The sequence below is a fragment of the Schistocerca nitens genome, chromosome 8, assembly GCF_023898315.1.
Source record: "Schistocerca nitens isolate TAMUIC-IGC-003100 chromosome 8, iqSchNite1.1, whole genome shotgun sequence".
Classification (NCBI taxonomy): Eukaryota; Metazoa; Arthropoda; class Insecta; order Orthoptera; family Acrididae; genus Schistocerca; species Schistocerca nitens.
Window position 1 is genome coordinate 23,473,588 of NC_064621.1, and position 26,358 is coordinate 23,499,945.

General features: G+C 47.1%; 40 non-coding genes across 40 annotated transcripts; all 40 read left to right on the plus strand.

Annotated features, from left to right (window-relative positions):
- Nucleotides 1-171: 171 nt before the first annotated feature.
- On the plus strand, nt 172-244 carry Trnak-cuu (transfer RNA lysine (anticodon CUU)). Its single transcript has one exon. It is a non-coding gene; the product is annotated as a tRNA-Lys (tRNA).
- A 321-nt stretch (nt 245-565) lies between these two features.
- On the plus strand, nt 566-637 carry Trnat-agu (transfer RNA threonine (anticodon AGU)). Its single transcript has one exon. It is a non-coding gene; the product is annotated as a tRNA-Thr (tRNA).
- A 539-nt stretch (nt 638-1,176) lies between these two features.
- On the plus strand, nt 1,177-1,249 carry Trnar-ucg (transfer RNA arginine (anticodon UCG)). Its single transcript has one exon. It is a non-coding gene; the product is annotated as a tRNA-Arg (tRNA).
- A 439-nt stretch (nt 1,250-1,688) lies between these two features.
- On the plus strand, nt 1,689-1,761 carry Trnak-cuu (transfer RNA lysine (anticodon CUU)). Its single transcript has one exon. It is a non-coding gene; the product is annotated as a tRNA-Lys (tRNA).
- A 321-nt stretch (nt 1,762-2,082) lies between these two features.
- On the plus strand, nt 2,083-2,154 carry Trnat-agu (transfer RNA threonine (anticodon AGU)). Its single transcript has one exon. It is a non-coding gene; the product is annotated as a tRNA-Thr (tRNA).
- A 554-nt stretch (nt 2,155-2,708) lies between these two features.
- Nucleotides 2,709-2,781, plus strand: Trnar-ucg (transfer RNA arginine (anticodon UCG)). Its single transcript has one exon. It is a non-coding gene; the product is annotated as a tRNA-Arg (tRNA).
- A 439-nt stretch (nt 2,782-3,220) lies between these two features.
- On the plus strand, nt 3,221-3,293 carry Trnak-cuu (transfer RNA lysine (anticodon CUU)). Its single transcript has one exon. It is a non-coding gene; the product is annotated as a tRNA-Lys (tRNA).
- A 321-nt stretch (nt 3,294-3,614) lies between these two features.
- Nucleotides 3,615-3,686, plus strand: Trnat-agu (transfer RNA threonine (anticodon AGU)). Its single transcript has one exon. It is a non-coding gene; the product is annotated as a tRNA-Thr (tRNA).
- A 551-nt stretch (nt 3,687-4,237) lies between these two features.
- Nucleotides 4,238-4,310, plus strand: Trnar-ucg (transfer RNA arginine (anticodon UCG)). Its single transcript has one exon. It is a non-coding gene; the product is annotated as a tRNA-Arg (tRNA).
- Nucleotides 4,311-4,749: 439 nt separating this feature from the next.
- Trnak-cuu (transfer RNA lysine (anticodon CUU)) lies at nt 4,750-4,822 on the plus strand. The gene has a single exon. It is a non-coding gene; the product is annotated as a tRNA-Lys (tRNA).
- Nucleotides 4,823-11,475: 6,653 nt separating this feature from the next.
- Nucleotides 11,476-11,548, plus strand: Trnar-ucg (transfer RNA arginine (anticodon UCG)). The gene has a single exon. It is a non-coding gene; the product is annotated as a tRNA-Arg (tRNA).
- Nucleotides 11,549-11,987: 439 nt separating this feature from the next.
- Trnak-cuu (transfer RNA lysine (anticodon CUU)) lies at nt 11,988-12,060 on the plus strand. The gene has a single exon. It is a non-coding gene; the product is annotated as a tRNA-Lys (tRNA).
- Nucleotides 12,061-12,381: 321 nt separating this feature from the next.
- Nucleotides 12,382-12,453, plus strand: Trnat-agu (transfer RNA threonine (anticodon AGU)). The gene has a single exon. It is a non-coding gene; the product is annotated as a tRNA-Thr (tRNA).
- Nucleotides 12,454-13,001: 548 nt separating this feature from the next.
- On the plus strand, nt 13,002-13,074 carry Trnar-ucg (transfer RNA arginine (anticodon UCG)). The gene has a single exon. It is a non-coding gene; the product is annotated as a tRNA-Arg (tRNA).
- Nucleotides 13,075-13,513: 439 nt separating this feature from the next.
- On the plus strand, nt 13,514-13,586 carry Trnak-cuu (transfer RNA lysine (anticodon CUU)). The gene has a single exon. It is a non-coding gene; the product is annotated as a tRNA-Lys (tRNA).
- Nucleotides 13,587-13,907: 321 nt separating this feature from the next.
- Trnat-agu (transfer RNA threonine (anticodon AGU)) lies at nt 13,908-13,979 on the plus strand. Its single transcript has one exon. It is a non-coding gene; the product is annotated as a tRNA-Thr (tRNA).
- A 569-nt stretch (nt 13,980-14,548) lies between these two features.
- Nucleotides 14,549-14,621, plus strand: Trnar-ucg (transfer RNA arginine (anticodon UCG)). The gene has a single exon. It is a non-coding gene; the product is annotated as a tRNA-Arg (tRNA).
- Nucleotides 14,622-15,060: 439 nt separating this feature from the next.
- On the plus strand, nt 15,061-15,133 carry Trnak-cuu (transfer RNA lysine (anticodon CUU)). Its single transcript has one exon. It is a non-coding gene; the product is annotated as a tRNA-Lys (tRNA).
- A 321-nt stretch (nt 15,134-15,454) lies between these two features.
- Trnat-agu (transfer RNA threonine (anticodon AGU)) lies at nt 15,455-15,526 on the plus strand. Its single transcript has one exon. It is a non-coding gene; the product is annotated as a tRNA-Thr (tRNA).
- A 557-nt stretch (nt 15,527-16,083) lies between these two features.
- Trnar-ucg (transfer RNA arginine (anticodon UCG)) lies at nt 16,084-16,156 on the plus strand. The gene has a single exon. It is a non-coding gene; the product is annotated as a tRNA-Arg (tRNA).
- A 439-nt stretch (nt 16,157-16,595) lies between these two features.
- On the plus strand, nt 16,596-16,668 carry Trnak-cuu (transfer RNA lysine (anticodon CUU)). Its single transcript has one exon. It is a non-coding gene; the product is annotated as a tRNA-Lys (tRNA).
- A 321-nt stretch (nt 16,669-16,989) lies between these two features.
- On the plus strand, nt 16,990-17,061 carry Trnat-agu (transfer RNA threonine (anticodon AGU)). Its single transcript has one exon. It is a non-coding gene; the product is annotated as a tRNA-Thr (tRNA).
- Nucleotides 17,062-17,630: 569 nt separating this feature from the next.
- Nucleotides 17,631-17,703, plus strand: Trnar-ucg (transfer RNA arginine (anticodon UCG)). Its single transcript has one exon. It is a non-coding gene; the product is annotated as a tRNA-Arg (tRNA).
- A 439-nt stretch (nt 17,704-18,142) lies between these two features.
- On the plus strand, nt 18,143-18,215 carry Trnak-cuu (transfer RNA lysine (anticodon CUU)). Its single transcript has one exon. It is a non-coding gene; the product is annotated as a tRNA-Lys (tRNA).
- A 321-nt stretch (nt 18,216-18,536) lies between these two features.
- Nucleotides 18,537-18,608, plus strand: Trnat-agu (transfer RNA threonine (anticodon AGU)). Its single transcript has one exon. It is a non-coding gene; the product is annotated as a tRNA-Thr (tRNA).
- A 557-nt stretch (nt 18,609-19,165) lies between these two features.
- Trnar-ucg (transfer RNA arginine (anticodon UCG)) lies at nt 19,166-19,238 on the plus strand. Its single transcript has one exon. It is a non-coding gene; the product is annotated as a tRNA-Arg (tRNA).
- Nucleotides 19,239-19,677: 439 nt separating this feature from the next.
- Trnak-cuu (transfer RNA lysine (anticodon CUU)) lies at nt 19,678-19,750 on the plus strand. Its single transcript has one exon. It is a non-coding gene; the product is annotated as a tRNA-Lys (tRNA).
- Nucleotides 19,751-20,071: 321 nt separating this feature from the next.
- Nucleotides 20,072-20,143, plus strand: Trnat-agu (transfer RNA threonine (anticodon AGU)). The gene has a single exon. It is a non-coding gene; the product is annotated as a tRNA-Thr (tRNA).
- Nucleotides 20,144-20,679: 536 nt separating this feature from the next.
- Nucleotides 20,680-20,752, plus strand: Trnar-ucg (transfer RNA arginine (anticodon UCG)). Its single transcript has one exon. It is a non-coding gene; the product is annotated as a tRNA-Arg (tRNA).
- Nucleotides 20,753-21,191: 439 nt separating this feature from the next.
- Trnak-cuu (transfer RNA lysine (anticodon CUU)) lies at nt 21,192-21,264 on the plus strand. Its single transcript has one exon. It is a non-coding gene; the product is annotated as a tRNA-Lys (tRNA).
- A 321-nt stretch (nt 21,265-21,585) lies between these two features.
- Nucleotides 21,586-21,657, plus strand: Trnat-agu (transfer RNA threonine (anticodon AGU)). The gene has a single exon. It is a non-coding gene; the product is annotated as a tRNA-Thr (tRNA).
- A 565-nt stretch (nt 21,658-22,222) lies between these two features.
- On the plus strand, nt 22,223-22,295 carry Trnar-ucg (transfer RNA arginine (anticodon UCG)). Its single transcript has one exon. It is a non-coding gene; the product is annotated as a tRNA-Arg (tRNA).
- A 439-nt stretch (nt 22,296-22,734) lies between these two features.
- Trnak-cuu (transfer RNA lysine (anticodon CUU)) lies at nt 22,735-22,807 on the plus strand. Its single transcript has one exon. It is a non-coding gene; the product is annotated as a tRNA-Lys (tRNA).
- A 321-nt stretch (nt 22,808-23,128) lies between these two features.
- On the plus strand, nt 23,129-23,200 carry Trnat-agu (transfer RNA threonine (anticodon AGU)). Its single transcript has one exon. It is a non-coding gene; the product is annotated as a tRNA-Thr (tRNA).
- Nucleotides 23,201-23,739: 539 nt separating this feature from the next.
- On the plus strand, nt 23,740-23,812 carry Trnar-ucg (transfer RNA arginine (anticodon UCG)). Its single transcript has one exon. It is a non-coding gene; the product is annotated as a tRNA-Arg (tRNA).
- A 439-nt stretch (nt 23,813-24,251) lies between these two features.
- On the plus strand, nt 24,252-24,324 carry Trnak-cuu (transfer RNA lysine (anticodon CUU)). The gene has a single exon. It is a non-coding gene; the product is annotated as a tRNA-Lys (tRNA).
- A 321-nt stretch (nt 24,325-24,645) lies between these two features.
- Trnat-agu (transfer RNA threonine (anticodon AGU)) lies at nt 24,646-24,717 on the plus strand. The gene has a single exon. It is a non-coding gene; the product is annotated as a tRNA-Thr (tRNA).
- Nucleotides 24,718-25,283: 566 nt separating this feature from the next.
- Nucleotides 25,284-25,356, plus strand: Trnar-ucg (transfer RNA arginine (anticodon UCG)). Its single transcript has one exon. It is a non-coding gene; the product is annotated as a tRNA-Arg (tRNA).
- A 439-nt stretch (nt 25,357-25,795) lies between these two features.
- Trnak-cuu (transfer RNA lysine (anticodon CUU)) lies at nt 25,796-25,868 on the plus strand. The gene has a single exon. It is a non-coding gene; the product is annotated as a tRNA-Lys (tRNA).
- Nucleotides 25,869-26,189: 321 nt separating this feature from the next.
- Nucleotides 26,190-26,261, plus strand: Trnat-agu (transfer RNA threonine (anticodon AGU)). Its single transcript has one exon. It is a non-coding gene; the product is annotated as a tRNA-Thr (tRNA).
- The last annotated feature ends 97 nt before the right edge of the window (nt 26,262-26,358 follow it).

A 26,358-nucleotide genomic window follows, 5' to 3' on the forward strand; every position in this document is an offset into this window, starting at 1 on the left:
TGATAGCCACGTATCATTTGAAGCAGATTTGATGCCTTTCGGAGACAATTTTTCATTGAATAGGATTGTAGCTCATTTGTGGCAGCAGGAAATAAGCTGTAGTCAAAAGGATCTTCCATAGATGGTCGCAGGTCCCATCAGTATTGTATGGCTCGTAAAGCATTGTGTGGAGCCCGGCTAGCTCAGTCGGTAGAGCATGAGACTCTTAATCTCAGGGTCGTGGGTTCGAGCCCCACGCTGGGCGGCGCAAAATTTTGTGTCTACGCGGATGCAACCTGCGCCCCTCTCGTGAGCCTTGCGTAATGAACGTAACGGGTTACGACGATGCCTAGCTTCTTATGAATATCAGAGGAATGGTATTTGAAGCTGAAAGTAACTCTGAAATGAAATAAATGTGTTGTTTTGGAATTTTAGGTGTACATCGATATCGTGTGAGATGTGTAGGAAAGCAGCAGCTGTGGTAGCTAAATGCAAATAATGGTCGCTAATGCGGTGCGTTTCCAGCTGAAGATCTCCGATTCACTAGTCCATAAGAACAAAGTACCCGAAAAGCGCGCTAGGAGGCGCCTCCTTAGCTCAGTGGCAGAGCGCTGGTCTAGTAAACCAGAGGTCGTTAGTTCGATCCTCACAGGAGGCAAATGAATTTTGTAAAAGCCCCTCCCACCGTGGCCCTTTCGAAAAAAGCGGTCAAGGATGAAACAAATTATAAATGGGTGCGGTATTTAAGAAATGCTCTCGCAAATGAATAGTGCGAATGGTGCTATTAAAGTAGGCACCAGAAACTGCTGCTTTTGGGAGTCTCCGGAGAATGCCGACGTGAAATACTTAGTTCTTGTGATGTATTTTCTACCCCTGATAGAGACCGTCGCGGTTGTCGTCGTCGTCGTCGGCGCCGCCGCCGCTTTGGTAATAGCGGCAACTCGCCATTGTATCTCATAGGGTGAGGTACGTTCTACAACCGACTGAGATGGCACTAAGCGATTGAAGCTGATTTGCAAGCTCTTGTTTGATGAGCGTCATAAGGGCTTGAATGTAACTTGCGATGGGACACAGCAAGAAGTAGCGTCGCATTTTTAGTACTGAAATTGGAGAATTGCGTCAAAGATGGTAAATTCATTCCGGGAAGTGCACAAATGGCGATAATGAGGTGTGTTTGGGGAAGCGTTTTGCGCCAGTGACCGTGTGGCCTAATGGATAAGGCGTCGGACTTCGGATCCGAAGATTGCAGGTTCGAATCCTGTCACGGTCGAGTTTTTCCAGTTCTGCAAAAGATGCATGCTGTTTTACTGTGTTGTTTGAGTACTACAAAACTAGTTGAAAGTTGCTGCTGTCCGCTTCCTGGCTGCAAACCGGCGTCTACCTGAAGCTCAAGCAAGACAAGGGTGATCTGTAGCGAAATTTTCGGCACAGTGCCGTTCAGGAGAGTTTTTGTTGGAACTACTGCGTCTGATTCAGGGCCCAAGAGCTACGCCACAGGCGTCTGCGCACAGTCGAGCATGTGTGTTGAATAATGGTGCTGATAGCCACGTATCATTTGAAGCAGATTTGATGCCTTTCGGAGACAATTTTTCATTGAATAGGATTGTAGCTCATTTGTGGCAGCAGGAAATAAGCTGTAGTCAAAAGGATCTTCCATAGATGGTCGCAGGTCCCATCAGTATTGTATGGCTCGTAAAGCATTGTGTGGAGCCCGGCTAGCTCAGTCGGTAGAGCATGAGACTCTTAATCTCAGGGTCGTGGGTTCGAGCCCCACGCTGGGCGGCGCAAAATTTTGTGTCTACGCGGATGCAACCTGCGCCCCTCTCGTGAGCCTTGCGTAATGAACGTAACGGGTTACGACGATGCCTAGCTTCTTATGAATATCAGAGAAATGGTATTTGAAGCTGAAAGTAACTCTGAAATGAAATAAATGTGTTGTTTTGGAATTTTAGGTGTACATCGATATCGTGTGAGATGTGTAGGAAAGCAGCAGCTGTGGTAGCTAAATGCAAATAATGGTCGCTAATGCGGTGCGTTTCCAGCTGAAGATCTCCGATTCACTAGTCCATAAGAACAAAGTACCCGAAAAGCGCGCTAGGAGGCGCCTCCTTAGCTCAGTGGCAGAGCGCTGGTCTAGTAAACCAGAGGTCGTGAGTTCGATCCTCACAGGAGGCAAATGAATTTTGTAAAAGCCCCTCCCACCGTGGCCCTTTCGAAAAAAGCGGTCAAGGATGAAACAAATTATAAATGGGTGCGGTATTTAAGAAATGCTCTCGCAAATGAATAGTGCGAATGGTGCTATTAAAGTAGGCACCAGAAACTGCTGCTTTTGGGAGTCTCCGGAGAATGCCGACGTGAAATACTTAGTTCTTGTGATGTATTTTCTACCCCTGATAGAGACCCTCGCGGTTGTCGTCGTCGTCGTCGTCGTCGTCGTCGTCGGCGCCGCCGCCGCTTTGGTAATAGCGGCAACTCGCCATTGTATCTCATAGGGTGAGGTACGTTCTACAACCGACTGAGATGGCACTAAGCGATTGAAGCTGATTTGCAAGCTCTTGTTTGATGAGCGTCATAAGGGCTTGAATGTAACTTGCGATGGGACACAGCAAGAAGTAGCGTCGCATTTTTAGTACTGAAATTGGAGAATTGCGTCAAAGATGGTAAATTCATTCCGGGAAGTGCACAAATGGCGATAATGAGGTGTGTTTGGGGAAGCGTATTGCGCCAGTGACCGTGTGGCCTAATGGATAAGGCGTCGGACTTCGGATCCGAAGATTGCAGGTTCGAATCCTGTCACGGTCGAGTTTTTCCAGTTCTGCAAAAGATGCATGCTGTTTTACTGTGTTGTTTGAGTACTACAAAACTAGTTGAAAGTTGCTGCTGTCCGCTTCCTGGCTGCAAACCGGCGTCTACCTGAAGCTCAAGCAAGACAAGGGTGATCTGTAGCGAAATTTTCGGCACAGTGCCGTTCAGGAGAGTTTTTGTTGGAACTACTGCGTCTGATTCAGGGCCCAAGAGCTACGCCACAGGCGTCTGCGCACAGTCGAGCATGTGTGTTGAATAATGGTGCTGATAGCCACGTATCATTTGAAGCAGATTTGATGCCTTTCGGAGACAATTTTTCATTGAATAGGATTGTAGCTCATTTGTGGCAGCAGGAAATAAGCTGTAGTCAAAAGGATCTTCCATAGATGGTCGCAGGTCCCATCAGTATTGTATGGCTCGTAAAGCATTGTGTGGAGCCCGGCTAGCTCAGTCGGTAGAGCATGAGACTCTTAATCTCAGGGTCGTGGGTTCGAGCCCCACGCTGGGCGGCGCAAAATTTTGTGTCTACGCGGATGCAACCTGCGCCCCTCTCGTGAGCCTTGCGTAATGAACGTAACGGGTTACGACGATGCCTAGCTTCTTATGAATATCAGAGGAATGGTATTTGAAGCTGAAAGTAACTCTGAAATGAAATAAATGTGTTGTTTTGGAATTTTAGGTGTACATCGATATCGTGTGAGATGTGTAGGAAAGCAGCAGCTGTGGTAGCTAAATGCAAATAATGGTCGCTAATGCGGTGCGTTTCCAGCTGAAGATCTCCGATTCACTAGTCCATAAGAACAAAGTACCCGAAAAGCGCGCTAGGAGGCGCCTCCTTAGCTCAGTGGCAGAGCGCTGGTCTAGTAAACCAGAGGTCGTGAGTTCGATCCTCACAGGAGGCAAATGAATTTTGTAAAAGCCCCTCCCACCGTGGCCCTTTCGAAAAAAGCGGTCAAGGATGAAACAAATTATAAATGGGTGCGGTATTTAAGAAATGCTCTCGCAAATGAATAGTGCGAATGGTGCTATTAAAGTAGGCACCAGAAACTGCTGCTTTTGGGAGTCTCCGGAGAATGCCGACGTGAAATACTTAGTTCTTGTGATGTATTTTCTACCCCTGATAGAGACCCTCGCGGTTGTCGTCGTCGTCGTCGTCGTCGTCGTCGGCGCCGCCGCCGCTTTGGTAATAGCGGCAACTCGCCATTGTATCTCATAGGGTGAGGTACGTTCTACAACCGACTGAGATGGCACTAAGCGATTGAAGCTGATTTGCAAGCTCTTGTTTGATGAGCGTCATAAGGGCTTGAATGTAACTTGCGATGGGACACAGCAAGAAGTAGCGTCGCATTTTTAGTACTGAAATTGGAGAATTGCGTCAAAGATGGTAAATTCATTCCGGGAAGTGCACAAATGGCGATAATGAGGTGTGTTTGGGGAAGCGTATTGCGCCAGTGACCGTGTGGCCTAATGGATAAGGCGTCGGACTTCGGATCCGAAGATTGCAGGTTCGAATCCTGTCACGGTCGAGTTTTTCCAGTTCTGCAAAAGATGCATGCTGTTTTACTGTGTTGTTTGAGTACTACAAAACTAGTTGAAAGTTGCTGCTGTCCGCTTCCTGGCTGCAAACCGGCGTCTACCTGAAGCTCAAGCAAGACAAGGGTGATCTGTAGCGAAATTTTCGGCACAGTGCCGTTCAGGAGAGTTTTTGTTGGAACTACTGCGTCTGATTCAGGGCCCAAGAGCTACGCCACAGGCGTCTGCGCACAGTCGAGCATGTGTGTTGAATAATGGTGCTGATAGCCACGTATCATTTGAAGCAGATTTGATGCCTTTCGGAGACAATTTTTCATTGAATAGGATTGTAGCTCATTTGTGGCAGCAGGAAATAAGCTGTAGTCAAAAGGATCTTCCATAGATGGTCGCAGGTCCCATCAGTATTGTATGGCTCGTAAAGCATTGTGTGGAGCCCGGCTAGCTCAGTCGGTAGAGCATGAGACTCTTAATCTCAGGGTCGTGGGTTCGAGCCCCACGCTGGGCGGCGCAAAATTTTGTGTCTACGCGGATGCAACCTGCGCCCCTCTCGTGAGCCTTGCGTAATGAACGTAACGGGTTACGACGATGCCTAGCTTCTTATGAATATCAGAGGAATGGTATTTGAAGCTGAAAGTAACTCTGAAATGAAATAAATGTGTTGTTTTGGAATTTTAGGTGTACATCGATATCGTGTGAGATGTGTAGGAAAGCAGCAGCTGTGGTAGCTAAATGCAAATAATGGTCGCTAATGCGGTGCGTTTCCAGCTGAAGATCTCCGATTCACTAGTCCATAAGAACAAAGTGCCCGAAAAGCGCGCTAGGAGGCGCCTCCTTAGCTCAGTGGCAGAGTCGTATTCGAGTCGCAGCCACGGTGCGGGACGGACGTGTGGCGGCAGTGCTGGCGCTTTGGTGTAAACAACAGCTGTGTCGCTGGTACAAGGTCTGTTTTGTATCGCTTCTTTCGTTCTTGCGACTTGTGTAGCATTTATTTGAAGACAGAATGAATACGGTTAATGTTTTGCGGAAAGATACGATCAAATTTGCATTTGACAGAAACTTTGTGAGACCGAAAGCGTTTGAGATTAAGCAGTGGTTCATGGAAAAAGTACAGATTTCTGTTGATGATGTTGTTGGCGTTCATTTATCCTTTGTTTCAAATGCTGCCTTTGTTAAATTGCAAAGTCCTGACTTATGTTCTTCTATAGTAGATAAATGTGGTGGTGTCGTGAAGTTTAATCATTCCGATGGATCCGTCAGTGATGTTCTCGTTTCTCATGCTGGACTCGGCATCAGAACTATTAGAGTCTTTGAGTTGCCCTTCGAGATTCCGGCCGATGAGATAAATAAAGTTCTTAGGCCTTATGGTAGGATTATTTCGAACATTGCAGAGAAATGGTCAGAGTCCTATATGTTTCCCGTCTTGAATGGCGTTCGTCAAATTAAGATTGAGCTTCAGAGGCATATACCTTCATATATCACTGTGTGTGGCTATCGAGCTCTCGTTATCTATGACGGACAACCCCGAACTTGCGCTCTATGTAATTCGACTGAGCACATTAGAAATGAGTGCACTAAGCGACGTGTTCCACAGCTCCCGGCTGCGGACACTGCAGTTTCAGGCCCGGCGGTTAGTTTCAAGTTAACCTACGCGGCCGCTGCATACACTCGCGACCCCGCAGTACCGGCCCCCGCAGGGCATGGGGAAGCTTCCTCTGCACACGCGGTATCCGAGAATAACTTAGTACCGAGTCTCGGTGAAGCTGTTCGGGAAACAGACAAGCGGCAGTCACTTGATGACACACGTGAGATCTCCCTTACGACTGAACGTCTGTCAGATGTGCAGCAGGAGGTACTGCCCACCGCAGGAATTGCCATTGCACGGCATTCTTCGACTTTCCCACACGGGGGTCCGACGGCTTCCGATCAGTCAGAAAAGGATGCTTCAGGTCCACTAGTCCTACATACAGAGGCAACTGACGGGCCAACGGGGGAAACGTCGAATGGAGGAGAAGTGGGCACTGCAAATGCGAACGACCACCACTGTGTGCAGGAATCAGATACTGGCGCACCACCTAAAGTTCGCAATGAGCTGGTGACTGCACCAACCATAGGGCCTACACACGACACTGCCAACAGAAATTTAGATAAACAGAAGGGACAGAAGTCGTCAGAGGATTCCCCCACAACCTCAGCGGGAAAATCTCCAGACTCGTCTCCTGTGCGATCCCCAAGGAGAAAACGAAACTCCAAGAAGCGGAGATTGGCTCATGAAGCTGCCGAGAGTTTGGCTCCTGCTTTACGGGACAAGCTCCGGTCCATACAGGGGAAAGACAAGGTGTTGGAAGGTTCTCCTCCGGCAAGTGCCGACGAGGGCCCTGCAGCACACGGCAGTCTTATGCAGTCTGAAAACGGACGCCAACCATCCTCTAATGAGATTAACACTACAACTGCAGATGTCGTAGAGGCACCCGCGCTCGATCGCAGTACTTTAGGGACCAGACTGGACTGGGCAGAAGAAGGAGAAGAATGTTCTGATGAAGATATGGAAAAATCTTCCCTAAAAGACGAAGACAACTTTTATTAATAGAGTGGGCTTACCCAATGTACTGTGCCATACGCAGGAGGGATACGTACGGGGCGGGAGTATTTATTCATCCTTAGGACAACTTCAGCTCGAGTAACTCATATATCGGGATGCAACAAACGTATCACGTGACTACCTTAAACATCAATAAAATACAGAATGAACTTAAAGTGGCTGCTCTTAGAGACTTTTTATATCAGTCCGACACTGATATTGCATTCTTACAGGAAGTTCAAGTTTTGGATCTGTATGTAGCTGGGTATAAACAAGTTTTAAATGTAGCTCCTGAGTGTCATTGTGGGACAGCGATCCTTGTCAGGGAAGGGATTGAACTGAAAGATGTGTGTTTGTTAGATTCAGGGAGGGGCATTAGATGTACAATTTTTAATACAACTTTTATCAATATCTATGCTCCATCGGGAAATAATGCTAGATCTGAGAGGGCTAGGTTTTTTAAAAGTGATATTTTAACTTTACTTAAAGACAACCCAAGGGAGGTTCTCATCGGCGGCGATTGGAACTGTGTTTTAAAGGAAAAGGACCAACGTCCAAATTTTAATAAATCCGGCGAACTTGATTGTCTAGTCCACCACATGAAATGGAAAGACGCGTGGGAAATAAAATATCCCACTGCGGTCCGCTTTACCTATGTCAGTAGTCGGTCGCAAAGCCGAATTGATAGGATCTATGTTTCCTCGAACTTAGAAGACAAAGTCGCTGCAATTGAAGTCGTACCCACTACTTTCTCCGACCACCTAGGCGTACGATGCAGTGTGAAATTAATGAAGCAGAAGACGTACTGGGGTAGGCCTCTGTGGAAATTAAACATCGCCATGTTGGTAGAGAACTCTCTCGCGGATCTAATAGCGGTGACTTGGCAGGCTTGTCTGAGGCAGCGTTATAAATATAGGACTACTATAGAGTGGTGGACCTCTGTTGCCAAGAAAAAATTACGATCCACTCTGATAGAGTACAGTAAAGATCGCGCGAGATGGGTCCGACATACAATTGAATTCCACTATGCTTGCTTACGCGACCTCTACGAGCAGCCGATGACTCAAGACATTTTCCTACAAATTAACAGAACCAAAGCAAAGCTCCTAGCTCTCAGGAGGTCACAGTTAGAGGGTTTAAAAATCAAATCACACACACCGACTGTTGTCGAAGAGGAAACTACCTCAATATATCATCTAATCCGCCATGAACATCAAAGGAGAAGGAATTTTATTGAGTACCTCCGAGCTGAGGACACGAGCGTCCTGACAGATCAGAAAGACATTATGAATGAGGTTTTTCGATTTTATGACACCCTTTATGGTGAACGACCGATTGACGAACCGGTGGTGAGAGACTTTTTCTCCACATCTAGCATTGCGAACACATTAACGGCAGAGGATAACCTCGTTTTTAGAACAGCAATAACCGAAGACGACGTTTTCGACTTATTGAAGTCGTCACCTTCTAAGAAATCACCTGGCCCTGACGGATTGCCTTTAGAGTTTTATAGAACTTACTGGCCTGTAATAGGTAACACTTTCACTGAAATTGTAAATGAAGTCTTGCACGGAGAGGCCGTCCCGCCGGAATTTAAAAAGTGTATCACTGTGCTTCTTCCAAAAGGTAGGACCACAGAAATCAAGGATATCGGTAAAATGAGACCTATAACCTTACTGAATTCTGATTACAAAATAATAGCGCGGGTTTTCAAGGAGAGATTACGGCCGGTCTTCGACAAGGCCATAGGGTGTTATCAGACTTGTCTTCCTGGACGCAGCATGTTCAAGACTGTCAGTGAATATCGGGACATAGTCGCCATCTTTTCCAACACAACTGAACCAGGCGGTCTTGCTTTTATAGACTTCGCCAAGGCGTTTGATAGGGTCAACCACAGATACCTTTTTCAAACCTTGAAGTGTATGGGATTAACTGCTCCGAATGTGAAAATTTTAGCTAACATTTTAACTGGTATCAACACCAAGATCTGCCTGAATGGACACTATACTAAGGATATTTTGATCAGAAACGGAGTCCCACAAGGGAGTCCATTATCCATGATGCTGTATGTTGTTGCGCTGGAACCTCTTTTGAAACGTTTAACTGCTGCTTTAGATGGCATCGCCGTCTCAGGTACGAAGAAAGTTACCAATGCTTACGCTGACGACGTTGGTGTGATAATAAGAAGCAATGAAGACATACTGCGTTTGACAGACAATTTGCGGCTTTACTGCAACGCAACGGGTGCAGTAGTAAATGAGGCGAAGAGTGCGTTTTTACCTCTTAACGGTCTCATGGAAGCTCCTATTGCTTGGGCGAAATGTGTCGACCATCATACAGCCCTGGGTGTCACCTTTTATAGTTGTCCCCTTCGAACAATTGCATCCAACTGGAAGAACATGTTGGACAGGATTCGGGGTGCTCTCCTGTTACATCATATGAGAGAGCTCAATATAAAGCAAAAAACTAAACTTGTAAATCTTTCCGTTCTCTCTAAGGCCATGTATGTGGGGCAAATTTTACCCATCCCTAAAGGAATAGCAAAAGCTATTATGTCGACAGTCTGTCGCTACATTTGGCAAGGAGAAATTTTTAGAGTCGCTGCTGCGATGATTACCTTAAAACCGGACGAAGGAGGACTTGATCTAACGGATATACAGACGAAAACTACTGCTTTGTTTATAAAGCGATCCCTGCACCTCATTGAGGACCACCCGACCAGCGTAACATCACAATTGTTCAAATTTTTTAGACCTGCCAGTTTGAAGCCACCTATCAATATTAGCACGATCAATTATAAATTGAAACATATTAGATTTTACTATTTGGAGATCAGTTACATGGAATCTGTTTTACACGACATACATAAGCGGAACTGCCGCTACATGGTCGATCGTTTAAGATCAAAATCTACCCACCATAAGCAGGAGATAAAGTTTCCACATCGCAACTGGAAACACATTTGGAGCAATCTCCATAATAAATTCCTTCCTACAGACGTCCAAATGGCATGGTATAGGGTAGTAAATGATATCGTTAGTACCAATGAGAAATTATATTCCATCGGACTTTGTGAAACAAATCAATGTCTACAATGTTCTGAACTTGACACCTTATCTCATCGGTTCCTTTGTAAAGGATATAGAGACATATGGAACGACCTTCGGAAGCAGGTTTGTTTCATTAAGCGGACTGATGGTCGAGAAATTACGTTGGATGCAATATTTTTCCCGGATGAGATTCTCTTTCCTCCACAAAAACACAATGTCGTATTATGGCTCGTGGGAAATTTTATCTACTACGTTGTAAATAAACAAGGACATGACAATATTCTGGAATATACAGAATTTATACGGGGACAATATTACAGACTGTGTCGTACCAAGGATCACAAAAAGAATTTCGGCAATATGTTGAACATTCTCTTCGAGAGACATGGAGTGGGCTAACTGAATACAGTTCAGCGCCACACTTGGAAGAGTGCTGAAGTAGGGGATAGCTGTTGAGGGCGAAGTACGGTGGGGACTTCGAGGGCCCCGAGGCCGCTACGGTAGCCGAGAAGGCCTCAACAGAACCCTAAAAAAGCTTCACTTCCAAGTGTCCCATCAGGCGGCAGCAATGCTCGCCCCTACTGGATTTGACACTCGCCGATCTTTAAGTATTTACATAATATACTATTTACTTTTTTTTTTTTCTTTAGGAGGCATTTCTTCAGTTACAAATGGGACCACGCATCCAGTGGCCCAGGTATTACGGAAAATGTACAAGAAGTCTTGTACGTCAATTCCAACATTTTTATTTTACCATGTTTGCAGGAACACCCATTTTTGGTTACATCAGTTCATAAAGTAAAGAAAGACTAAAGCGAAGAAGCTAGCCGAAGAAGGCAAATAAGGTGAGCGTATGGATGGGCTGTATGGGGAGAAGGGAGGCCCAAAAAGGATAAAAAAAAAAAAAAAAAAAAAAAAAAAAAAGGGGCAGAGCGCTGGTCTAGTAAACCAGAGGTCGTGAGTTCGATCCTCACAGGAGGCAAATGAATTTTGTAAAAGCCCCTCCCACCGTGGCCCTTTCGAAAAAAGCGGTCAAGGATGAAACAAATTATAAATGGGTGCGGTATTTAAGAAATGCTCTCGCAAATGAATAGTGCGAATGGTGCTATTAAAGTAGGCACCAGAAACTGCTGCTTTTGGGAGTCTCCGGAGAATGCCGACGTGAAATACTTAGTTCTTGTGATGTATTTTCTACCCCTGATAGAGACCCTCGCGGTTGTCGTCGTCGTCGTCGTCGTCGTCGGCGCCGCCGCCGCTTTGGTAATAGCGGCAACTCGCCATTGTATCTCATAGGGTGAGGTACGTTCTACAACCGACTGAGATGGCACTAAGCGATTGAAGCTGATTTGCAAGCTCTTGTTTGATGAGCGTCATAAGGGCTTGAATGTAACTTGCGATGGGACACAGCAAGAAGTAGCGTCGCATTTTTAGTACTGAAATTGGAGAATTGCGTCAAAGATGGTAAATTCATTCCGGGAAGTGCACAAATGGCGATAATGAGGTGTGTTTGGGGAAGCGTATTGCGCCAGTGACCGTGTGGCCTAATGGATAAGGCGTCGGACTTCGGATCCGAAGATTGCAGGTTCGAATCCTGTCACGGTCGAGTTTTTCCAGTTCTGCAAAAGATGCATGCTGTTTTACTGTGTTGTTTGAGTACTACAAAACTAGTTGAAAGTTGCTGCTGTCCGCTTCCTGGCTGCAAACCGGCGTCTACCTGAAGCTCAAGCAAGACAAGGGTGATCTGTAGCGAAATTTTCGGCACAGTGCCGTTCAGGAGAGTTTTTGTTGGAACTACTGCGTCTGATTCAGGGCCCAAGAGCTACGCCACAGGCGTCTGCGCACAGTCGAGCATGTGTGTTGAATAATGGTGCTGATAGCCACGTATCATTTGAAGCAGATTTGATGCCTTTCGGAGACAATTTTTCATTGAATAGGATTGTAGCTCATTTGTGGCAGCAGGAAATAAGCTGTAGTCAAAAGGATCTTCCATAGATGGTCGCAGGTCCCATCAGTATTGTATGGCTCGTAAAGCATTGTGTGGAGCCCGGCTAGCTCAGTCGGTAGAGCATGAGACTCTTAATCTCAGGGTCGTGGGTTCGAGCCCCACGCTGGGCGGCGCAAAATTTTGTGTCTACGCGGATGCAACCTGCGCCCCTCTCGTGAGCCTTGCGTAATGAACGTAACGGGTTACGACGATGCCTAGCTTCTTATGAATATCAAAGGAATGGTATTTGAAGCTGAAAGTAACTCTGAAATGAAATAAATGTGTTGTTTTGGAATTTTAGGTGTACATCGATATCGTGTGAGATGTGTAGGAAAGCAGCAGCTGTGGTAGCTAAATGCAAATAATGGTCGCTAATGCGGTGCGTTTCCAGCTGAAGATCTCCGATTCACTAGTCCATAAGAACAAAGTGCCCGAAAAGCGCGCTAGGAGGCGCCTCCTTAGCTCAGTGGCAGAGCGCTGGTCTAGTAAACCAGAGGTCGTGAGTTCGATCCTCACAGGAGGCAAATGAATTTTGTAAAAGCCCCTCCCACCGTGGCCCTTTCGAAAAAAGCGGTCAAGGATGAAACAAATTATAAATGGGTGCGGTATTTAAGAAATGCTCTCGCAAATGAATAGTGCGAATGGTGCTATTAAAGTAGGCACCAGAAACTGCTGCTTTTGGGAGTCTCCGGAGAATGCCGACGTGAAATACTTAGTTCTTGTGATGTATTTTCTACCCCTGATAGAGACCCTCGCGGTTGTCGTCGTCGTCGTCGTCGTCGTCGGCGCCGCCGCCGCTTTGGTAATAGCGGCAACTCGCCATTGTATCTCATAGGGTGAGGTACGTTCTACAACCGACTGAGATGGCACTAAGCGATTGAAGCTGATTTGCAAGCTCTTGTTTGATGAGCGTCATAAGGGCTTGAATGTAACTTGCGATGGGACACAGCAAGAAGTAGCGTCGCATTTTTAGTACTGAAATTGGAGAATTGCGTCAAAGATGGTAAATTCATTCCGGGAAGTGCACAAATGGCGATAATGAGGTGTGTTTGGGGAAGCGTATTGCGCCAGTGACCGTGTGGCCTAATGGATAAGGCGTCGGACTTCGGATCCGAAGATTGCAGGTTCGAATCCTGTCACGGTCGAGTTTTTCCAGTTCTGCAAAAGATGCATGCTGTTTTACTGTGTTGTTTGAGTACTACAAAACTAGTTGAAAGTTGCTGCTGTCCGCTTCCTGGCTGCAAACCGGCGTCTACCTGAAGCTCAAGCAAGACAAGGGTGATCTGTAGCGAAATTTTCGGCACAGTGCCGTTCAGGAGAGTTTTTGTTGGAACTACTGCGTCTGATTCAGGGCCCAAGAGCTACGCCACAGGCGTCTGCGCACAGTCGAGCATGTGTGTTGAATAATGGTGCTGATAGCCACGTATCATTTGAAGCAGATTTGATGCCTTTCGGAGACAATTTTTCATTGAATAGGATTGTAGCTCATTTGTGGCAGCAGGAAATAAGCTGTAGTCAAAAGGATCTTCCATAGATGGTCGCAGGTCCCATCAGTATTGTATGGCTCGTAAAGCATTGTGTGGAGCCCGGCTAGCTCAGTCGGTAGAGCATGAGACTCTTAATCTCAGGGTCGTGGGTTCGAGCCCCACGCTGGGCGGCGCAAAATTTTGTGTCTACGCGGATGCAACCTGCGCCCCTCTCGTGAGCCTTGCGTAATGAACGTAACGGGTTACGACGATGCCTAGCTTCTTATGAATATCAGAGGAATGGTATTTGAAGCTGAAAGTAACTCTGAAATGAAATAAATGTGTTGTTTTGGAATTTTAGGTGTACATCGATATCGTGTGAGATGTGTAGGAAAGCAGCAGCTGTGGTAGCTAAATGCAAATAATGGTCGCTAATGCGGTGCGTTTCCAGCTGAAGATCTCCGATTCACTAGTCCATAAGAACAAAGTACCCGAAAAGCGCGCTAGGAGGCGCCTCCTTAGCTCAGTGGCAGAGCGCTGGTCTAGTAAACCAGAGGTCGTGAGTTCGATCCTCACAGGAGGCAAATGAATTTTGTAAAAGCCCCTCCCACCGTGGCCCTTTCGAAAAAAGCGGTCAAGGATGAAACAAATTATAAATGGGTGCGGTATTTAAGAAATGCTCTCGCAAATGAATAGTGCGAATGGTGCTATTAAAGTAGGCACCAGAAACTGCTGCTTTTGGGAGTCTCCGGAGAATGCCGACGTGAAATACTTAGTTCTTGTGATGTATTTTCTACCCCTGATAGAGACCCTCGCGGTTGTCGTCGTCGTCGTCGTCGTCGTCGTCGTCGTCGTCGTCGTCGTCGGCGCCGCCGCCGCTTTGGTAATAGCGGCAACTCGCCATTGTATCTCATAGGGTGAGGTACGTTCTACAACCGACTGAGATGGCACTAAGCGATTGAAGCTGATTTGCAAGCTCTTGTTTGATGAGCGTCATAAGGGCTTGAATGTAACTTGCGATGGGACACAGCAAGAAGTAGCGTCGCATTTTTAGTACTGAAATTGGAGAATTGCGTCAAAGATGGTAAATTCATTCCGGGAAGTGCACAAATGGCGATAATGAGGTGTGTTTGGGGAAGCGTATTGCGCCAGTGACCGTGTGGCCTAATGGATAAGGCGTCGGACTTCGGATCCGAAGATTGCAGGTTCGAATCCTGTCACGGTCGAGTTTTTCCAGTTCTGCAAAAGATGCATGCTGTTTTACTGTGTTGTTTGAGTACTACAAAACTAGTTGAAAGTTGCTGCTGTCCGCTTCCTGGCTGCAAACCGGCGTCTACCTGAAGCTCAAGCAAGACAAGGGTGATCTGTAGCGAAATTTTCGGCACAGTGCCGTTCAGGAGAGTTTTTGTTGGAACTACTGCGTCTGATTCAGGGCCCAAGAGCTACGCCACAGGCGTCTGCGCACAGTCGAGCATGTGTGTTGAATAATGGTGCTGATAGCCACGTATCATTTGAAGCAGATTTGATGCCTTTCGGAGACAATTTTTCATTGAATAGGATTGTAGCTCATTTGTGGCAGCAGGAAATAAGCTGTAGTCAAAAGGATCTTCCATAGATGGTCGCAGGTCCCATCAGTATTGTATGGCTCGTAAAGCATTGTGTGGAGCCCGGCTAGCTCAGTCGGTAGAGCATGAGACTCTTAATCTCAGGGTCGTGGGTTCGAGCCCCACGCTGGGCGGCGCAAAATTTTGTGTCTACGCGGATGCAACCTGCGCCCCTCTCGTGAGCCTTGCGTAATGAACGTAACGGGTTACGACGATGCCTAGCTTCTTATGAATATCAGAGGAATGGTATTTGAAGCTGAAAGTAACTCTGAAATGAAATAAATGTGTTGTTTTGGAATTTTAGGTGTACATCGATATCGTGTGAGATGTGTAGGAAAGCAGCAGCTGTGGTAGCTAAATGCAAATAATGGTCGCTAATGCGGTGCGTTTCCAGCTGAAGATCTCCGATTCACTAGTCCATAAGAACAAAGTGCCCGAAAAGCGCGCTAGGAGGCGCCTCCTTAGCTCAGTGGCAGAGCGCTGGTCTAGTAAACCAGAGGTCGTGAGTTCGATCCTCACAGGAGGCAAATGAATTTTGTAAAAGCCCCTCCCACCGTGGCCCTTTCGAAAAAAGCGGTCAAGGATGAAACAAATTATAAATGGGTGCGGTATTTAAGAAATGCTCTCGCAAATGAATAGTGCGAATGGTGCTATTAAAGTAGGCACCAGAAACTGCTGCTTTTGGGAGTCTCCGGAGAATGCCGACGTGAAATACTTAGTTCTTGTGATGTATTTTCTACCCCTGATAGAGACCCTCGCGGTTGTCGTCGTCGTCGTCGTCGTCGTCGCCGTCGTCGGCGCCGCCGCCGCTTTGGTAATAGCGGCAACTCGCCATTGTATCTCATAGGGTGAGGTACGTTCTACAACCGACTGAGATGGCACTAAGCGATTGAAGCTGATTTGCAAGCTCTTGTTTGATGAGCGTCATAAGGGCTTGAATGTAACTTGCGATGGGACACAGCAAGAAGTAGCGTCGCATTTTTAGTACTGAAATTGGAGAATTGCGTCAAAGATGGTAAATTCATTCCGGGAAGTGCACAAATGGCGATAATGAGGTGTGTTTGGGGAAGCGTATTGCGCCAGTGACCGTGTGGCCTAATGGATAAGGCGTCGGACTTCGGATCCGAAGATTGCAGGTTCGAATCCTGTCACGGTCGAGTTTTTCCAGTTCTGCAAAAGATGCATGCTGTTTTACTGTGTTGTTTGAGTACTACAAAACTAGTTGAAAGTTGCTGCTGTCCGCTTCCTGGCTGCAAACCGGCGTCTACCTGAAGCTCAAGCAAGACAAGGGTGATCTGTAGCGAAATTTTCGGCACAGTGCCGTTCAGGAGAGTTTTTGTTGGAACTACTGCGTCTGATTCAGGGCCCAAGAGCTACGCCACAGGCGTCTGCGCACAGTCGAGCATGTGTGTTGAATAATGGTGCTGATAGCCACGTATCATTTGAAGCAGATTTGATGCCTTTCGGAGACAATTTTTCATTGAATAGGATTGTAGCTCATTTGTGGCAGCAGGAAATAAGCTGTAGTCAAAAGGATCTTCCATAGATGGTCGCAGGTCCCATCAGTATTGTATGGCTCGTAAAGCATTGTGTGGAGCCCGGCTAGCTCAGTCGGTAGAGCATGAGACTCTTAATCTCAGGGTCGTGGGTTCGAGCCCCACGCTGGGCGGCGCAAAATTTTGTGTCTACGCGGATGCAACCTGCGCCCCTCTCGTGAGCCTTGCGTAATGAACGTAACGGGTTACGACGATGCCTAGCTTCTTATGAATATCAGAGGAATGGTATTTGAAGCTGAAAGTAACTCTGAAATGAAATAAATGTGTTGTTTTGGAATTTTAGGTGTACATCGATATCGTGTGAGATGTGTAGGAAAGCAGCAGCTGTGGTAGCTAAATGCAAATAATGGTCGCTAATGCGGTGCGTTTCCAGCTGAAGATCTCCGATTCACTAGTCCATAAGAACAAAGTACCCGAAAAGCGCGCTAGGAGGCGCCTCCTTAGCTCAGTGGCAGAGCGCTGGTCTAGTAAACCAGAGGTCGTGAGTTCGATCCTCACAGGAGGCAAATGAATTTTGTAAAAGCCCCTCCCACCGTGGCCCTTTCGAAAAAAGCGGTCAAGGATGAAACAAATTATAAATGGGTGCGGTATTTAAGAAATGCTCTCGCAAATGAATAGTGCGAATGGTGCTATTAAAGTAGGCACCAGAAACTGCTGCTTTTGGGAGTCTCCGGAGAATGCCGACGTGAAATACTTAGTTCTTGTGATGTATTTTCTACCCCTGATAGAGACCCTCGCGGTTGTCGTCGTCGTCGTCGTCGTCGTCGTCGTCGTCGTCGTCGTCGTCGGCGCCGCCGCCGCTTTGGTAATAGCGGCAACTCGCCATTGTATCTCATAGGGTGAGGTACGTTCTACAACCGACTGAGATGGCACTAAGCGATTGAAGCTGATTTGCAAGCTCTTGTTTGATGAGCGTCATAAGGGCTTGAATGTAACTTGCGATGGGACACAGCAAGAAGTAGCGTCGCATTTTTAGTACTGAAATTGGAGAATTGCGTCAAAGATGGTAAATTCATTCCGGGAAGTGCACAAATGGCGATAATGAGGTGTGTTTGGGGAAGCGTATTGCGCCAGTGACCGTGTGGCCTAATGGATAAGGCGTCGGACTTCGGATCCGAAGATTGCAGGTTCGAATCCTGTCACGGTCGAGTTTTTCCAGTTCTGCAAAAGATGCATGCTGTTTTACTGTGTTGTTTGAGTACTACAAAACTAGTTGAAAGTTGCTGCTGTCCGCTTCCTGGCTGCAAACCGGCGTCTACCTGAAGCTCAAGCAAGACAAGGGTGATCTGTAGCGAAATTTTCGGCACAGTGCCGTTCAGGAGAGTTTTTGTTGGAACTACTGCGTCTGATTCAGGGCCCAAGAGCTACGCCACAGGCGTCTGCGCACAGTCGAGCATGTGTGTTGAATAATGGTGCTGATAGCCACGTATCATTTGAAGCAGATTTGATGCCTTTCGGAGACAATTTTTCATTGAATAGGATTGTAGCTCATTTGTGGCAGCAGGAAATAAGCTGTAGTCAAAAGGATCTTCCATAGATGGTCGCAGGTCCCATCAGTATTGTATGGCTCGTAAAGCATTGTGTGGAGCCCGGCTAGCTCAGTCGGTAGAGCATGAGACTCTTAATCTCAGGGTCGTGGGTTCGAGCCCCACGCTGGGCGGCGCAAAATTTTGTGTCTACGCGGATGCAACCTGCGCCCCTCTCGTGAGCCTTGCGTAATGAACGTAACGGGTTACGACGATGCCTAGCTTCTTATGAATATCAGAGGAATGGTATTTGAAGCTGAAAGTAACTCTGAAATGAAATAAATGTGTTGTTTTGGAATTTTAGGTGTACATCGATATCGTGTGAGATGTGTAGGAAAGCAGCAGCTGTGGTAGCTAAATGCAAATAATGGTCGCTAATGCGGTGCGTTTCCAGCTGAAGATCTCCGATTCACTAGTCCATAAGAACAAAGTGCCCGAAAAGCGCGCTAGGAGGCGCCTCCTTAGCTCAGTGGCAGAGCGCTGGTCTAGTAAACCAGAGGTCGTGAGTTCGATCCTCACAGGAGGCAAATGAATTTTGTAAAAGCCCCTCCCACCGTGGCCCTTTCGAAAAAAGCGGTCAAGGATGAAACAAATTATAAATGGGTGCGGTATTTAAGAAATGCTCTCGCAAATGAATAGTGCGAATGGTGCTATTAAAGTAGGCACCAGAAACTGCTGCTTTTGGGAGTCTCCGGAGAATGCCGACGTGAAATACTTAGTTCTTGTGATGTATTTTCTACCCCTGATAGAGACCCTCGCGGTTGTCGTCGTCGTCGTCGTCGTCGTCGCCGTCGTCGGCGCCGCCGCCGCTTTGGTAATAGCGGCAACTCGCCATTGTATCTCATAGGGTGAGGTACGTTCTACAACCGACTGAGATGGCACTAAGCGATTGAAGCTGATTTGCAAGCTCTTGTTTGATGAGCGTCATAAGGGCTTGAATGTAACTTGCGATGGGACACAGCAAGAAGTAGCGTCGCATTTTTAGTACTGAAATTGGAGAATTGCGTCAAAGATGGTAAATTCATTCCGGGAAGTGCACAAATGGCGATAATGAGGTGTGTTTGGGGAAGCGTATTGCGCCAGTGACCGTGTGGCCTAATGGATAAGGCGTCGGACTTCGGATCCGAAGATTGCAGGTTCGAATCCTGTCACGGTCGAGTTTTTCCAGTTCTGCAAAAGATGCATGCTGTTTTACTGTGTTGTTTGAGTACTACAAAACTAGTTGAAAGTTGCTGCTGTCCGCTTCCTGGCTGCAAACCGGCGTCTACCTGAAGCTCAAGCAAGACAAGGGTGATCTGTAGCGAAATTTTCGGCACAGTGCCGTTCAGGAGAGTTTTTGTTGGAACTACTGCGTCTGATTCAGGGCCCAAGAGCTACGCCACAGGCGTCTGCGCACAGTCGAGCATGTGTGTTGAATAATGGTGCTGATAGCCACGTATCATTTGAAGCAGATTTGATGCCTTTCGGAGACAATTTTTCATTGAATAGGATTGTAGCTCATTTGTGGCAGCAGGAAATAAGCTGTAGTCAAAAGGATCTTCCATAGATGGTCGCAGGTCCCATCAGTATTGTATGGCTCGAAAAGCATTGTGTGGAGCCCGGCTAGCTCAGTCGGTAGAGCATGAGACTCTTAATCTCAGGGTCGTGGGTTCGAGCCCCACGCTGGGCGGCGCAAAATTTTGTGTCTACGCGGATGCAACCTGCGCCCCTCTCGTGAGCCTTGCGTAATGAACGTAACGGGTTACGACGATGCCTAGCTTCTTATGAATATCAGAGGAATGGTATTTGAAGCTGAAAGTAACTCTGAAATGAAATAAATGTGTTGTTTTGGAATTTTAGGTGTACATCGATATCGTGTGAGATGTGTAGGAAAGCAGCAGCTGTGGTAGCTAAATGCAAATAATGGTCGCTAATGCGGTGCGTTTCCAGCTGAAGATCTCCGATTCACTAGTCCATAAGAACAAAGTGCCCGAAAAGCGCGCTAGGAGGCGCCTCCTTAGCTCAGTGGCAGAGCGCTGGTCTAGTAAACCAGAGGTCGTGAGTTCGATCCTCACAGGAGGCAAATGAATTTTGTAAAAGCCCCTCCCACCGTGGCCCTTTCGAAAAAAGCGGTCAAGGATGAAACAAATTATAAATGGGTGCGGTATTTAAGAAATGCTCTCGCAAATGAATAGTGCGAATGGTGCTATTAAAGTAGGCACCAGAAACTGCTGCTTTTGGGAGTCTCCGGAGAATGCCGACGTGAAATACTTAGTTCTTGTGATGTATTTTCTACCCCTGATAGAGACCCTCGCGGTTGTCGTCGTCGTCGGCGCCGCCGCCGCTTTGGTAATAGCGGCAACTCGCCATTGTATCTCATAGGGTGAGGTACGTTCTACAACCGACTGAGATGGCACTAAGCGATTGAAGCTGATTTGCAAGCTCTTGTTTGATGAGCGTCATAAGGGCTTGAATGTAACTTGCGATGGGACACAGCAAGAAGTAGCGTCGCATTTTTAGTACTGAAATTGGAGAATTGCGTCAAAGATGGTAAATTCATTCCGGGAAGTGCACAAATGGCGATAATGAGGTGTGTTTGGGGAAGCGTATTGCGCCAGTGACCGTGTGGCCTAATGGATAAGGCGTCGGACTTCGGATCCGAAGATTGCAGGTTCGAATCCTGTCACGGTCGAGTTTTTCCAGTTCTGCAAAAGATGCATGCTGTTTTACTGTGTTGTTTGAGTACTACAAAACTAGTTGAAAGTTGCTGCTGTCCGCTTCCTGGCTGCAAACCGGCGTCTACCTGAAGCTCAAGCAAGACAAGGGTGATCTGTAGCGAAATTTTCGGCACAGTGCCGTTCAGGAGAGTTTTTGTTGGAACTACTGCGTCTGATTCAGGGCCCAAGAGCTACGCCACAGGCGTCTGCGCACAGTCGAGCATGTGTGTTGAATAATGGTGCTGATAGCCACGTATCATTTGAAGCAGATTTGATGCCTTTCGGAGACAATTTTTCATTGAATAGGATTGTAGCTCATTTGTGGCAGCAGGAAATAAGCTGTAGTCAAAAGGATCTTCCATAGATGGTCGCAGGTCCCATCAGTATTGTATGGCTCGTAAAGCATTGTGTGGAGCCCGGCTAGCTCAGTCGGTAGAGCATGAGACTCTTAATCTCAGGGTCGTGGGTTCGAGCCCCACGCTGGGCGGCGCAAAATTTTGTGTCTACGCGGATGCAACCTGCGCCCCTCTCGTGAGCCTTGCGTAATGAACGTAACGGGTTACGACGATGCCTAGCTTCTTATGAATATCAGAGGAATGGTATTTGAAGCTGAAAGTAACTCTGAAATGAAATAAATGTGTTGTTTTGGAATTTTAGGTGTACATCGATATCGTGTGAGATGTGTAGGAAAGCAGCAGCTGTGGTAGCTAAATGCAAATAATGGTCGCTAATGCGGTGCGTTTCCAGCTGAAGATCTCCGATTCACTAGTCCATAAGAACAAAGTACCCGAAAAGCGCGCTAGGAGGCGCCTCCTTAGCTCAGTGGCAGAGCGCTGGTCTAGTAAACCAGAGGTCGTGAGTTCGATCCTCACAGGAGGCAAATGAATTTTGTAAAAGCCCCTCCCACCGTGGCCCTTTCGAAAAAAGCGGTCAAGGATGAAACAAATTATAAATGGGTGCGGTATTTAAGAAATGCTCTCGCAAATGAATAGTGCGAATGGTGCTATTAAAGTAGGCACCAGAAACTGCTGCTTTTGGGAGTCTCCGGAGAATGCCGACGTGAAATACTTAGTTCTTGTGATGTATTTCTACCCCTGATAGAGACCCTCGCGGTTGTCGTCGTCGTCGTCGTCGTCGTCGTCGTCGTCGTCGTCGTCGGCGCCGCCGCCGCTTTGGTAATAGCGGCAACTCGCCATTGTATCTCATAGGGTGAGGTACGTTCTACAACCGACTGAGATGGCACTAAGCGATTGAAGCTGATTTGCAAGCTCTTGTTTGATGAGCGTCATAAGGGCTTGAATGTAACTTGCGATGGGACACAGCAAGAAGTAGCGTCGCATTTTTAGTACTGAAATTGGAGAATTGCGTCAAAGATGGTAAATTCATTCCGGGAAGTGCACAAATGGCGATAATGAGGTGTGTTTGGGGAAGCGTATTGCGCCAGTGACCGTGTGGCCTAATGGATAAGGCGTCGGACTTCGGATCCGAAGATTGCAGGTTCGAATCCTGTCACGGTCGAGTTTTTCCAGTTCTGCAAAAGATGCATGCTGTTTTACTGTGTTGTTTGAGTACTACAAAACTAGTTGAAAGTTGCTGCTGTCCGCTTCCTGGCTGCAAACCGGCGTCTACCTGAAGCTCAAGCAAGACAAGGGTGATCTGTAGCGAAATTTTCGGCACAGTGCCGTTCAGGAGAGTTTTTGTTGGAACTACTGCGTCTGATTCAGGGCCCAAGAGCTACGCCACAGGCGTCTGCGCACAGTCGAGCATGTGTGTTGAATAATGGTGCTGATAGCCACGTATCATTTGAAGCAGATTTGATGCCTTTCGGAGACAATTTTTCATTGAATAGGATTGTAGCTCATTTGTGGCAGCAGGAAATAAGCTGTAGTCAAAAGGATCTTCCATAGATGGTCGCAGGTCCCATCAGTATTGTATGGCTCGTAAAGCATTGTGTGGAGCCCGGCTAGCTCAGTCGGTAGAGCATGAGACTCTTAATCTCAGGGTCGTGGGTTCGAGCCCCACGCTGGGCGGCGCAAAATTTTGTGTCTACGCGGATGCAACCTGCGCCCCTCTCGTGAGCCTTGCGTAATGAACGTAACGGGTTACGACGATGCCTAGCTTCTTATGAATATCAGAGGAATGGTATTTGAAGCTGAAAGTAACTCTGAAATGAAATAAATGTGTTGTTTTGGAATTTTAGGTGTACATCGATATCGTGTGAGATGTGTAGGAAAGCAGCAGCTGTGGTAGCTAAATGCAAATAATGGTCGCTAATGCGGTGCGTTTCCAGCTGAAGATCTCCGATTCACTAGTCCATAAGAACAAAGTACCCGAAAAGCGCGCTAGGAGGCGCCTCCTTAGCTCAGTGGCAGAGCGCTGGTCTAGTAAACCAGAGGTCGTGAGTTCGATCCTCACAGGAGGCAAATGAATTTTGTAAAAGCCCCTCCCACCGTGGCCCTTTCGAAAAAAGCGGTCAAGGATGAAACAAATTATAAATGGGTGCGGTATTTAAGAAATGCTCTCGCAAATGAATAGTGCGAATGGTGCTATTAAAGTAGGCACCAGAAACTGCTGCTTTTGGGAGTCTCCGGAGAATGCCGACGTGAAATACTTAGTTCTTGTGATGTATTTTCTACCCCTGATAGAGACCCTCGCGGTTGTCGTCGTCGTCGTCGGCGCCGCCGCCGCTTTGGTAATAGCGGCAACTCGCCATTGTATCTCATAGGGTGAGGTACGTTCTACAACCGACTGAGATGGCACTAAGCGATTGAAGCTGATTTGCAAGCTCTTGTTTGATGAGCGTCATAAGGGCTTGAATGTAACTTGCGATGGGACACAGCAAGAAGTAGCGTCGCATTTTTAGTACTGAAATTGGAGAATTGCGTCAAAGATGGTAAATTCATTCCGGGAAGTGCACAAATGGCGATAATGAGGTGTGTTTGGGGAAGCGTATTGCGCCAGTGACCGTGTGGCCTAATGGATAAGGCGTCGGACTTCGGATCCGAAGATTGCAGGTTCGAATCCTGTCACGGTCGAGTTTTTCCAGTTCTGCAAAAGATGCATGCTGTTTTACTGTGTTGTTTGAGTACTACAAAACTAGTTGAAAGTTGCTGCTGTCCGCTTCCTGGCTGCAAACCGGCGTCTACCTGAAGCTCAAGCAAGACAAGGGTGATCTGTAGCGAAATTTTCGGCACAGTGCCGTTCAGGAGAGTTTTTGTTGGAACTACTGCGTCTGATTCAGGGCCCAAGAGCTACGCCACAGGCGTCTGCGCACAGTCGAGCATGTGTGTTGAATAATGGTGCTGATAGCCACGTATCATTTGAAGCAGATTTGATGCCTTTCGGAGACAATTTTTCATTGAATAGGATTGTAGCTCATTTGTGGCAGCAGGAAATAAGCTGTAGTCAAAAGGATCTTCCATAGATGGTCGCAGGTCCCATCAGTATTGTATGGCTCGTAAAGCATTGTGTGGAGCCCGGCTAGCTCAGTCGGTAGAGCATGAGACTCTTAATCTCAGGGTCGTGGGTTCGAGCCCCACGCTGGGCGGCGCAAAATTTTGTGTCTACGCGGATGCAACCTGCGCCCCTCTCGTGAGCCTTGCGTAATGAACGTAACGGGTTACGACGATGCCTAGCTTCTTATGAATATCAGAGGAATGGTATTTGAAGCTGAAAGTAACTCTGAAATGAAATAAATGTGTTGTTTTGGAATTTTAGGTGTACATCGATATCGTGTGAGATGTGTAGGAAAGCAGCAGCTGTGGTAGCTAAATGCAAATAATGGTCGCTAATGCGGTGCGTTTCCAGCTGAAGATCTCCGATTCACTAGTCCATAAGAACAAAGTACCCGAAAAGCGCGCTAGGAGGCGCCTCCTTAGCTCAGTGGCAGAGCGCTGGTCTAGTAAACCAGAGGTCGTGAGTTCGATCCTCACAGGAGGCAAATGAATTTTGTAAAAGCCCCTCCCACCGTGGCCCTTTCGAAAAAAGCGGTCAAGGATGAAACAAATTATAAATGGGTGCGGTATTTAAGAAATGCTCTCGCAAATGAATAGTGCGAATGGTGCTATTAAAGTAGGCACCAGAAACTGCTGCTTTTGGGAGTCTCCGGAGAATGCCGACGTGAAATACTTAGTTCTTGTGATGTATTTTCTACCCCTGATAGAGACCCTCGCGGTTGTCGTCGTCGTCGTCGTCGTCGTCGTCGTCGTCGTCGTCGTCGGCGCCGCCGCCGCTTTGGTAATAGCGGCAACTCGCCATTGTATCTCATAGGGTGAGGTACGTTCTACAACCGACTGAGATGGCACTAAGCGATTGAAGCTGATTTGCAAGCTCTTGTTTGATGAGCGTCATAAGGGCTTGAATGTAACTTGCGATGGGACACAGCAAGAAGTAGCGTCGCATTTTTAGTACTGAAATTGGAGAATTGCGTCAAAGATGGTAAATTCATTCCGGGAAGTGCACAAATGGCGATAATGAGGTGTGTTTGGGGAAGCGTATTGCGCCAGTGACCGTGTGGCCTAATGGATAAGGCGTCGGACTTCGGATCCGAAGATTGCAGGTTCGAATCCTGTCACGGTCGAGTTTTTCCAGTTCTGCAAAAGATGCATGCTGTTTTACTGTGTTGTTTGAGTACTACAAAACTAGTTGAAAGTTGCTGCTGTCCGCTTCCTGGCTGCAAACCGGCGTCTACCTGAAGCTCAAGCAAGACAAGGGTGATCTGTAGCGAAATTTTCGGCACAGTGCCGTTCAGGAGAGTTTTTGTTGGAACTACTGCGTCTGATTCAGGGCCCAAGAGCTACGCCACAGGCGTCTGCGCACAGTCGAGCATGTGTGTTGAATAATGGTGCTGATAGCCACGTATCATTTGAAGCAGATTTGATGCCTTTCGGAGACAATTTTTCATTGAATAGGATTGTAGCTCATTTGTGGCAGCAGGAAATAAGCTGTAGTCAAAAGGATCTTCCATAGATGGTCGCAGGTCCCATCAGTATTGTATGGCTCGTAAAGCATTGTGTGGAGCCCGGCTAGCTCAGTCGGTAGAGCATGAGACTCTTAATCTCAGGGTCGTGGGTTCGAGCCCCACGCTGGGCGGCGCAAAATTTTGTGTCTACGCGGATGCAACCTGCGCCCCTCTCGTGAGCCTTGCGTAATGAACGTAACGGGTTACGACGATGCCTAGCTTCTTATGAATATCAGAGGAATGGTATTTGAAGCTGAAAGTAACTCTGAAATGAAATAAATGTGTTGTTTTGGAATTTTAGGTGTACATCGATATCGTGTGAGATGTGTAGGAAAGCAGCAGCTGTGGTAGCTAAATGCAAATAATGGTCGCTAATGCGGTGCGTTTCCAGCTGAAGATCTCCGATTCACTAGTCCATAAGAACAAAGTACCCGAAAAGCGCGCTAGGAGGCGCCTCCTTAGCTCAGTGGCAGAGCGCTGGTCTAGTAAACCAGAGGTCGTGAGTTCGATCCTCACAGGAGGCAAATGAATTTTGTAAAAGCCCCTCCCACCGTGGCCCTTTCGAAAAAAGCGGTCAAGGATGAAACAAATTATAAATGGGTGCGGTATTTAAGAAATGCT